The sequence below is a fragment of the Anomaloglossus baeobatrachus genome, chromosome 1, assembly GCF_048569485.1.
Source record: "Anomaloglossus baeobatrachus isolate aAnoBae1 chromosome 1, aAnoBae1.hap1, whole genome shotgun sequence".
NCBI classification, from domain to species: domain Eukaryota; kingdom Metazoa; phylum Chordata; class Amphibia; order Anura; family Aromobatidae; genus Anomaloglossus; species Anomaloglossus baeobatrachus.
In genome coordinates this window covers 155,670,276-155,682,516 of record NC_134353.1, presented here as the reverse complement: position 1 = coordinate 155,682,516, position 12,241 = coordinate 155,670,276, and the positions used below count along the sequence as shown (strand labels likewise).

The window sequence follows — 12,241 nt, the reverse complement described above, 5'->3', positions numbered from 1 at the left end:
TAATGGGAAGTTTCATTTAAACTATTTTGTATTTTTCAGCAATCAATTTGACTGATAATGATTGTGGATTATCTCACCCGTATAGGTGCGGCTTGCATGACACTGCCCTCGAATAGCAGGTGCAGCTTCTTGAAATATTCTGATGGAAGTCCATCAATGTGATGGCTGATTTATAAGTATTGGCAAATATTAATCATCCCCATTAAGTAAAAAAGCAAATAACTGCAGAAAGCATTCCTTTGTGTTTAGCAACTGCACACATTTTTATTAATAAACATGCAATTTGAATCATCTTTTATTTTTCACAAGGAGAAAAACAGCATTCTTCACCTAATTTCCCAAGTTTGTAGTTCCTTCTCCTAGCTTGAAGTGCAGTGTGAACATTGCTGTATCGAAGAGGAACGTGTCTAGCAGTCAGCTGAATTGGATCTGGAGCTTTGGTGATTGACCTCAGGATGACGTAAGACTGCTTTGGCTTCTTTTCTACTTTGGACTCGGTTCTAATGAAAAAAATATATATTTTGAAAGGTTCATACTAGCTGATGAAGAATGTAAATGAAAAATGCAATAATGTTCTGTATTATAAAATTGTATGGTAATTAGTATGTACACAAAAGCTTTCCCGGCATATGGCTGACATGCTCATGTTCCATTACTAACCCCTGGGCTTCATACCAGCTGTCAATCAACACAGCTGACATCAACCACAAAAGTATTACCCCAATTGCCACTGCACCAGGGAAATCTGGAAGAGCTGGGCAAAGCACCAGAATTGGTGCATCTAATGGTTGTGGATGCACCACTTCTGGGGCAGTTGAGGGCTGCTATTTTTAGACTGGAAATAACCATGGGCCCTTCCAGCCTGATAATACCAGCCCCCAGCTGTCTGCTGTACCTTGACTGGTTATTTAAAAGAAAAAAGAAAACGACTTGGGATCCCCTCTATTTTTGATAACCAGCCAAGGTAAAGCAGACAGCTGATAATTGCAGCCCGAAGTTGTTTGTTTTACTGCGCTGTTAGCAAAAATAGGCAAGAGCACACGTTTTTGTTTTATTTATTCTCTATCCACATTTGTTTGCAGGGCAATTGCCACCGGTTTGCTAACTTTTGCAACTCCCTAGCCCTTACTATAACCATTTTACATCACAGAAATTCAGATCTCCATTGACTTATATGGGGTCATATCCGGGTCCCGAACCAAACTTTTAACTAAAGTCCGGTTGAACGCAGTGAATCTGAACTTCCACGGTCCGCTCATTTCTAGAAGAGAGCATATTTTCCACCTTTTAGCAGGTTGTCATTCCCCTATGCTGGCTTGGTAGCTCAATGTAAATGTTCAGATGCCACATTATTCTTTAAAGATGTCTAATATTATTAGTAGGCAAGGAGAAGGGAGATGCAGCTGAAGCTGCTTGCTTCAGCATGAGCAGGTAAGACAGACTTCAGACAGCGAGGTTGGGCGTTTGCAAAGCAGAAGTAACATTTCTGGCTGCAGTACATCTGGCATTCAGCTCTCAAAGGAAGGATTGTAATATTATAATCGGTAACAAATGAAACTCTAATTGAACAATTGTTGTACTCACTTATTCTGTTTCTGATCCCAGTGTTCTTTGTTGTTTTTGACATAACCAGTAATCTGTAACTGCTTCCGATTCCATACGGAATTGTAATGATTCATCTTATCTGTCCAGATCAATGTTCTTCACCTATAGATTGATGCAATACAACTAGTTGTGTGGTCACTGCAGAATTCACAATCTATTATCACAAGGAGTCCGACAATAATGATTATTTTAAAACCTATGTCACAGTAAGTTGCATCTTATTATTGTAATCATTTTACTTGTAAAATAGGGAGAACATTTTTCCTTTATTGTTTTATGGGTCATTTACACGGACTGATATTTGGCCAAACAGGCATTCATAACAATCATTGGCCCGTGTGTAAATGGCAGAGATCAGCTTATTATGAGCAATTCTTGTTCTTCAGGTGTTCACATCTTTAATGTGGCCTAAATAATAATAATTGTCAGCAGTACATCTTCTTCCATAAACTTTGATCTGTTGCTATCAAACTGTATGGGGACTGAACATTTGTATTACGAATCATTTGGAACTATACAGTCCATATTGGTCTTTTTAACAGGATAGTTAAATGAGCATTATTCGAATTGTTATATCATTGCTTTTACACTAGGTATGGGCAGAAATTTACTGCTGTATATGACCAAAGTGATTAATAATGGCCAAATTAATCTTGTTCATCGTTGTCTAAGTTAATAGTTCATATATATGGAATGATCTCCTATACATACTAGGCCTCCTTCATACATCCCTGTCTCCCGTACATATGACGTCCGTTTTCACATGCAACAGTGACAAGGACACATGTAGACCCATTAAAGTCAATGGGCTTGGTCAGACATCTGTGTTTTCACACAGAGCATGTGTACGTGTGAAGCACAGGTGTGTCTGTGTGCTACACATGGTGACATATTTTCTGCCAGCAGCACAGGTGTCACACAGACCGCACACTGATGTGATCCATGTGAAATCAGTGTGACAGGTACCAGAGAAAACAGAGATCACATAAAAATAAAGAATTTTTATACTTACCTGTCTCCAGCGCTGCAGTCTCTGGCGCTGCTGTTAGTTCTAGGCCCACTCATTACGCTCATTGTATATTAACTAAACTCACCGCGGACGCAGAAGTATCAGCTGCGCCGGACACAGCAGCAACGGGGACAGGTAAGTATACCATCTCATGCTATCCGTGTGCAATCCGGATGTCACACAGATAGCATAGGGACAGCACAAGGAACACACACACGGACATACAGTTAGGTCCAGAAATATTTGGACAGTGACACAATTTTCGCGAGTTGGGCTCTGCATGCCACCACATTGGATTTGAAATGAAACCTCTACAACAGAATTCAAGTGCAGATTGTAACGTTTAATTTGAAGGTTTGAACAAAAATATCTGATAGAAATTGTAGGAATTATACACATTTCTTTACAAACACTCCACATTTTAGGAGGTCAAAAATAATTGGACAAATAAACCAAACCCAAAAAAAAATTTTTTATTTTCAATATTTTGTTGCGAATCCTTTGGAGGCAATCACTGCCTTAAGTCTGGAACCCATGGACATCACCAAACGCTGGGTTTCCTCCTTCTTAATGCTTTGCCAGGCCTTTACAGCCGCAGCCTTCAGGTCTTGCTTGTTTGTGGGTCTTTCCGTCTTAAGTCTGGATTTGAGCAAGTGAAATGCATGCTCAATTGGGTTAAGATCTGGTGATTGACTTGGCCATTGCAGAATGTTCCACTTTTTTGCACTCATGAACTCCTGGGTAGCTTTGGCTGTATGCTTGGGGTCATTGTCCATCTGTACTATGAAGCGCCGTCCGATCAACTTTGCGGCATTTGGCTGAATCTGGGCTGAAAGTATATCCTGGTACACTTCAGAATTCATTCGGCTACTCTTGTCTGCTGTTATGTCATCAATAAACACAAGTGACCCAGTGCCATTGAAAGCCATGCATGCCCATGCCATCACGTTGCCTCCACCATGTTTTACAGAGGATGTGGTATGCCTTGGATCATGTGCCGTTCCCTTTCTTCTCCAAACTTTTTTCTTCCCATCATTCTGGTACAGGTTGATCTTGGTCTCATCTGTCCATAGAATACTTTTCCAGAACTGAGCTGGCTTCATGAGGTGTTTTTCAGCAAATTTAACTCTGGCCTGTCTATTTTTGGAATTGATGAATGGTTTGCATCTAGATGTGAACCCTTTGTATTTACTTTCATGGAGTCTTCTCTTTACTGTTGACTTAGAGACAGATACACCTACTTCACTGAGAGTGTTCTGGACTTCAGTTGATGTTGTGAACGGGTTCTTCTTCACCAAAGAAAGTATGCGGCGATCATCCACCACTGTTGTCATCCGTGGACGCCCAGGCCTTTTTGAGTTCCCAAGCTCACCAGTCAATTCCTTTTTTCTCAGAATGTACCCGAATGTACTGTTGATTTTGCTACTCCAAGCATGTCTGCTATCTCTCTGATGGATTTTTTCTTTTTTTTCAGCCTCAAGATGTTCTGCTTCACCTCAATTGAGAGTTCCTTAGACCGCATGTTGTCTGGTCACAGCAACAGCTTCCAAATGCAAAACCACACACCTGTAATCAACCCCAGACCTTTTAACTACTTCATTGATTACAGGTTAACGAGGGAGACGCCTTCAGAGTTAATTGCAGCCCTTAGAGTCCCTTGTCCAATTACTTTTGGTCCCTTGAAAAAGAGGAGGCTATGCATTACAGAGCTATGATTCCTAAACCCTTTCTCCGATTTGGATGTGAAAACTCTCATATTGCAGCTGGGAGTGTGCACTTTCAGCCCATATTATATATATAATTGTATTTCTGAACATGTTTTTGTAAACAGCTAAAATAACAAAACTTGTGTCACTGTCCAAATATTTCTGGACCTAACTGTACCTTCACCACGGACAGTGCAAAATGTTTGTGTTTTGCACGGATGTGTGAAGTAGGCTTTAAATTTAGTTTGATTCATAAATCCACTCTAAAAAAATGGAATGATATTGACATTTGGCCATTATTTATTGTAAACAACCTTTAATTCCTTTACAACCCGTCGATTTTCCAGTTTTCGGTTTAGTATCTTCCTCACCTTCTTCCATGAGCCATAGCTTTTTTTATTTTTCCATCAATATAGCCATATAAGGGCTTGTTTCTTGCTGGATGAGTTGTACTTTTGAATGACACCATTTATTCTTGTCCATATTGTACTGGAAAAAAATCCAAGTGCGATGAAATTGCGAAAAAAATGTAATTACACTATTGGTTTTTGGGGGGGTTATTTACCATTTTCACTATATGGTAAAACAGACCTGATAATATGATTTCCCAGGCTGGTACGAGTTCATAGATATCAAACATGTATAGTTTTACTTTCAATTAAGTAGCACAAACATTCAGAAATTTGTCAAAAGAATTGCACTCTTGCCACTATTTTCAAGAACCTTAGCATTCTAATTTTTCAGGATCTGGGGCTGTGTGATGGCTTATTTTTTGCATCTTGATCTGCTGTTTTGAACTATGCCAATCTTGTGTAGATGTGATGTTTGATCACCTCTAATTGCATTTTATTGCAATGTTACGGTTTAGATTTTTTTTTCTCATTATGCCCTTCACCAATCAGATTAATTAATTTTATATTTTGATGGATTGGGCATTTTTGAAAGTGGCGATACCAAATATGTGTTTTTTTTTAATTGTTTTATTCTCAATGGGGCAAAAGCGAAGTGATTTGAACTTTTAGGGGGTTTTTTATATTTTTTAAAAACATTTTTTGACACTTATTGATTTTACTAGTTCCTTTAGGACTTGAAACTGGCACTGTCTGATCACTTCTGCTGTTCAGAGCGATGCTTCAGCATCAGCCTAAACAACAGAAACGCTGACCACCCGTGAATGCTGGCAATCTGCTGGCATTCACAGGAACTACATCATGACAATGACAGGGGTCAACAGCTGATCCCACACTATCATCACAACCCATTGACACCCCGTGATCACGTTACAGGGCCAACGATGGTGTAGTTAACGGAGATCCACTTGCTTCTGTTAGCTGCACGTCAGCTGATCAGATCAGCTCCCATCAGGAGGAAAAATTTGAGTTCTCATTAAATGCAGGCTCACATTAAAGGGACACCCATGGCATGTCCTTGGTCATGAAGCAGTCAAAGTGGTTGTTCGATACATAAAATGTCCTGTATAAATATCTATTTTTAAGTCCTAACCACTTTTGCTTTATTTGCAAATTCCCTACTTTTTCCCTATAGCTAATCCTTATATCTGTTTTCCTTATTGTCTATGACATTGCCTTTGAAGGGAGTCTCAGTTTCTATCACCCTTTCTCCCCTGGAACAGGAGATCATCAGGAGGAACCAGTGATAGAGACAGGGTGAGTGACAGCTTTGCCACCTCCTAATGACAAGCCATTTCAGGGCAGACAGAAACTGTCTGGTCTCTTTTCTGCTACTATCACCATTATTGATTCCAGACATCAGCAGTCTGAGGCTGTGATAGAAGATGTGGTAAGTGACCGCTGTACCATCACCTGATGACATCAGGAACCAAGTGCGTGATTGAAGCTTCAGGGAGGTGACTACAGGGCCATCCTCCCGTGATGTCCTGAACCAAGCGGGTGATAGAAGCTTCAGGGAGGTGACTGCAGGGCCATCCTCCTGTGATGTCCTGAACCAAGGGGGTGATAGGAGCTTCAGGTAGCTGACTGCAGGGCCATCCTCCTGGGATGTGCTGAATCAAGTGGGTGATAGAAGCTTCAGGGAGGTGACTACAGGGCCATCCTCCTGTGATATCCTGAACCAAGTGGGTGATAGAAGCATCAGGGAGGTGACTACAGGGCCATCCTCCTGTGATATCCTGAACCAAGCGGGTGATAGAAGCTTCAGGGAGGTGACTGCATGGCCATCCTCCTGTGACGTGCTGAACCAAGGGGGTGATAGAAGCTTCAGGGAGGTGACTGCAGGGCCATCCTCCTGTGATATCCTGAACCAAGCAGGTGATAGAAGCTTCAGGGAGGTGACTGCATGGTCATCGTCCTTTGATGTCCTGCTTGAGAATCCCCTCAAACGAAATGTCACAGGAAGTAAAGTAAGAATACAGCTATAGGGATTAGCTGTTATGGAGATTAGTAGGAAATATTCAAATCTTACAAAAGTGGTTGGGGATTAAAGATAGATATTTGTACAGACTTTTTATATATTGAACAAACCCTTTAAGTCTATTTACATAGCTCATCAGTCACAGTGATGTTCTCTCCCAGAAAGATGTTTCTCAGACTCCTCATCAATTATTCACACTCTGTAACAATACAATAGCTTTTTGTGGCCAGCTTACCTTTGACGTCTTTAAAAAGTGATGCCATCCAGAAGTGACAAAAAATCTGATAAAAGTCAACAAACAGGTAACAAAATCATAAATCAACATAAGGCTCATACTGAGGGATCACATATGACTACACATTTTCCTTTGCTAAGCACAATTAGGAAGAAACATGGCCTTGTATAAAACAATTACGTGAGTGTTTTGGAAAGGTAATAGCTTGGGGACAAATGCTTCAGTTACAGTATGATGCATTTCAGTCTCAGATATATTAATTCAAAAGAGCCACCATTATATTTCCTGTCATTTTGTGTGCATTTGTTACAAAAGGGAAACGTACCGAATGAAAATGTTAGGAAAAACAAAGTTTCTTATTACTAAACAAATCCACAGGTGCCCCTTACAGAATACCTGTTAGTTGCCATATGACAGAAGCAGAAATGTTTTCCAGCCATGTACCGGAGAACATTTCTGTCTGAATTTAACCAGTTTTTGTGATTATAGATTATGATGCATATGCCAGGCTGAGCCTGAATACTTCCCCCTACCGCAAAGCTCCACCGACCCCAATAAATTGTGTGTAAAGATCTTGCCATAAATGACCTTAGGCTGGGGCCACAGGAGCACTACTGCGAGCAAAGCTGCCACCAGGAACTTCAGGGCCCCGTACTGACAACATTTTCGGGCCCCCTTCAAACTCCGTCTCTACCTCTCAAACCTTCGGCAATAGAAAAAAGTTGTTTCCAGCATCACGTCCAAGAAATAAGGTTACAAACCAATTTTATGCCATAAGGTTAAAAACAACACTAGGTTGTATGGACATCCATAAAGTTTAAAACAATGTCTTACACCTTAGCCTATAAAGTATTAAACAATCTCTTACGCGTTTCAAACCTAAAAGAGGTTCTTAGGCGGGCTTTGCACACTACGACATCGCAGGTGCGATGTCGGTGGGGTCAAATTGAAAGTGACGCACATCCAGCATCGCATGCGACATCGTAGTGTGTAAAGCCTAGATGATACGATTAACGAGCGCAAAATCGTCGTAATCGTATCATCGGTGCAGCGTCGGCGTAATCCATCAATACGGTCCGATGTTGTTCCTCGTTCCTGCGGCAGCACACATCACTGTGTATGAAGCCTCAGGAGCGAGGAACATCTCCTACCGGCGTCACCGCGGCTTCCGTAGGATATGCGAAAGGAAGGAGGTGGGCGGGATGTTTACATCCTGCTCATCTCTGCCCCTCCGCCGCTATTGGCCGCCTGCCGTGTGACGTCGCTATGACGCCGCACGACCCGCCCCCTTAGGAAGGAGGTGGGTCGCCGGCCAGAGCGACGGTCGCAGTGCAGGTGAGTGCGTGTGAAGCTGGCGTAGCGATAATTTTCGCTACGCCAGCTATCACACGATATCGTACCTGCGACGGGGGCGGGGACTATCGCGTGCGACATCGCAGCATCGGTTTGCGATGTCGCAACGTGCAAAGCCCGCCTTAGTCTTAGATATATCCTGCTAGATTTGCACAAGTAAGTTATGGAATAAACCACCTCTTTAATGACAACTGCTACAAGAGTACACACTGAATTCATTCAATAAAGAAATATAAAAAAATCTACGTATATTATGTTTTCTTCAACAGTAAAGTAGTGTTACAGGTAAAATGACAGGGTGGCATAAAATAATGTAAAACTATATAAGCAACTTAAATGAACACATGAATTAAGATCATTTTGCAAAGCACTACTGTTTACAGAGAATGGAGTTCATGCATTGTCTCCAGCCAGGTAATCATACAGCTTATGTCGTAGCTTGTAGAAATTACAGATGGGGACTATGCAATCACTACAGCAAGTTAAATATATGTATTTGTACTCAAAGGAAATTATATCTGTAGTTTTCCACTGAGAAATGCTCCATTTTCATGTGATGCAAGAACTGGACAGAAGTTATCCATAAAGGCAGCATGATTATATCAAGGCTATAGTTGAGTTACAATAGTTCCCAGATTTTTCACAGGAATCATTACATTTATTTATAATTGATTTTTACATTTTTTTAATTAACACTTCAAAGTGAATAGTCTTTGAGTTGAATTTCATGAAATATGTTGGTATCAACGAGTACAAGCAATTTGCAATTAGTTTAGCGCAAATCAACATAATAAAATCCCTGTGCCATTTTACCTATTGTAGAAGATTGCATCAGCCACAGAAGGCTTACATGACTGAGGGTGCACCCATGCGGACTTCCCCATAATGCCTTGCAGAGCCAGAATAAAAGCTGAGGCAGGGAAAGCAACTGCCATTTCAGTGTCTTACAGCATAGAGGTAGGATCTCTGGGCACACAGCTCAGCAATAAGGAGGGAAATCCTAAAATAGATCAAACAAGTCCTGCAGAACTATAAAGATAGAAAAATGGGAGAAAATGCAGTTTCTGACTGTCATATAGATTCAATTGATAAGGGGAGAGAGTGATAGGAGTGTTATCAACAGTTGCAGACTCTGTGAGAATTGACCAGATAGTGACAAGTCATAATAGGTCACCTTTATCAGCTACCTGTGAATTAAATTTGACAATTTCTTTGTGTTTTTTAATTATTGAAGCAATATAAACTAGAAAAGCAGTTCAATTGTGACACCCTGGCGCCGCCAGGTGGTCACAGAAGGTACTACACCCCACACAACACCTTCCCACACCAGGTCCCATCAGCCACCAAATCCTAGCAACCCCCCTCAGGGTAAGAAGGACACATCAGTGGGCAGGACCAGGCGGATTGGGAGCGCCCACCTAGGGGTCTTGAGGATCCAGGGGAAGGAACCAGTCAGTTAAGTCTAAGTTCAGGTTCAGTCAAGTGTGGAGTGAGGAATGAAGTGGGTCTGTCAGTGACAGTGGCAGACTCTGGGAGTCGAGACTGTGCCTAGTGCAGGTCGCCAGGGTAGTGGCCCTGGTCTACTGGCCAGGTGGCAAGCAGTGGACCGTGTCCAAAGGCGACGGGAGTCCGGTCGCGGGAGATCCCAGAGTGGACGGGACAGGGTTGGAGCCCGCCGGTACCAACAGCGGAGATCTGGTCCGGAAACCGTGCACAGGCGGGGTACCTGGACCCTAGTTAGAAGACAGTTGTAAGCCCCTTCTCTAATTAACAAGGCTGGGAGCAAGGTTTCAGGCGTTGTTCCAAAGTGTCAGCCCAGATAGAGTGAAATGGCAGCCCAAGGGGATAGGGTATCCGCAAACACCCACTGAAATCCCAAGGGTCAGTTTTCGCGGGCACGTCTCCCAACCAAAATACACCGGGAGTGGACTTCCCCGTTCCATATTGAGTTGTCCAAAAGTGAGAAAAAGTACAAAGTGCCGGAGGAAGGGACATCGGTACACCAGCCAGGTGTGGGACCCGAGTACACCCGGACGCGGCAGCCGGCCACTGACACCTTGGTTTACCAACAGACTTGTGTGCAGTTATTCAACAGTGAGTACACCAACATTCTCCGGTCCGGCCCCGCACGCCACCTCCGGCCTAGATCACTCCCTGTGTTCTGGACACTGAGCCCCGGGGCATCCATCCCTACCCACGGAGGGGTTAACATCCAGCTGCCATCCCATCACCCCCGGGTGCCTCCCAACAGCAGCGGTGGTATTCCACATTACCACACACCGTGGGTGGCGTCACAAAGTATCTACAGCAATCCCCATACATATACATCCCCTTTTATTTGAAGTGTCCATACGACCCCCGGGTCCGGAGACCCCTCGTGCCACTGCAGATCCGGATCCGAGCAGCCCGACTGCTGACGTGGGGGTGGCACAAAAGTACCTCAATCCCATTTCTTCTACTAAAGGAAAAAACAGAAAACAGAATGTGTTCTTTCTGGCTTGTAATGCTAACAAGTGATAAGCGACAACTTTTTACTTTTCTTCTACATTCATTTATGTAAAGGGGGTATTTTTTTCATTCTTAAACAAAGACAATAAAAATCCCAACATTACAGATGTTCCTATATGACTGTATACTTCACAAAGTGAGCGTACTCCAAAAATGTTTTTTTCTTCTCACTTTCTGTACTATTCCAGATTTATATTCATTAATGTCACACAAATACAGTGCCCTGTGGTATGTGCTGGCTTTTGGGATATATGCCTACCTAGCATTTGTTCTCATGTTCTTTTGGGGATTTTTTTTAAATAAGTACATATGTAACTTTTTGCATACCTATTTTACTAGTACAGTTTTATAACTGCACATTTCTGTCTCCAACGCAAGAGGAATTGAGCATTATCATGAACTCTTGAGTTGCAAAGGTTCCATATATTGTTCTTACACGAGGCCCATTTCCCTCTCTCTTTCCGCAAGTGAAAAAGGATGACTGGGAGCATACATCTGTTTCTTCAACATACAATCAAGGATAGGTAAGCAGCAACTATGGATAGGGATAAGATGTGTTTCATGGCCCACTGGATAAATGTTTTGAGTGGCAGCAATGCACCACTGAAACCAGGACAGTTAGTGATGCCTCCGTGGCTGAAAGCTACATCTGCTTCCACTGCCATCCGGCAGTTTCCTGTATCCTCTTACAGCTCCACCACATTTTCCTCAACAGACATGACGGAACAGCATTGCATCTACCCACTGCTTTCATTCTTTTCGTTCATGTATGGTAAAGTACTGCCAAGCAGTTTTACAGCTTGTGAGGCTAGGTGACTGAAGCCAAACAGCTGTACATCAACCAACAAATCTCACACTGAATGGTTTCCCTTTAACAGCAAAGATCATTACCCCCAGAACATTGTGACTGCTTTAAGTTTGACTGAAGTAACACACACCATGCATGAAGCACATCCTCAATTGTGCAAAAAAAATGTTAAAAATATAATCACTTAAAGAATGTGATGTCTAGTCATTTCAACCATTTTTACATGATGAAGCATGTCATTAAGGCTTTGCAAAAACAGAACAGCATAACTGAGCACATAATTTGTGACATCAAAAGCTGGTGGAATTCGACACTGCACATAGATTATTTGTAGCAGTGTGAGCAGATTATATGATTTAGTAAGAAAACTGGGGCTTCAGTTAGTTTGAAACCCAATACCAGTAGCTTATGAGGTCACGTGTCACTTGCTGAGGTCCCCTTGAAGAAGCTATTAAATTTGACAGGAGGCAGAACTTTGGAATCACCTATATAAATCCCTTCATATGTATCTTGGAAAAATGCTCACCAGGATGCAATAAGGAATTGAGTAAGAACAGCAACTTGTACATGCTCATCGCCACCCTGTGGCCGAGGGGGATCCTCAAGGTGCATGCTACATGCAGCAC

The 12,241-nt window shown here is 42.3% G+C and overlaps 1 long non-coding RNA gene across 1 annotated transcript in view; it reads right to left on the bottom strand.

Annotated features, from left to right (window-relative positions):
• Positions 1 to 291: 291 nt before the first annotated feature.
• The window catches only part of LOC142290741 (uncharacterized), a 62,822-nt gene continuing 50,872 nt past the window's right edge, over positions 292 to 12,241 (bottom strand). Inside the window, exons 2-4 of the long non-coding RNA XR_012750379.1 lie at positions 6,947 to 6,992; positions 1,585 to 1,707; positions 292 to 500 (exon numbers count right to left, since the gene is read on the bottom strand). This is a non-coding gene — a long non-coding RNA (uncharacterized LOC142290741). The remainder of the gene's footprint in view (positions 501 to 1,584; positions 1,708 to 6,946; positions 6,993 to 12,241) is intronic.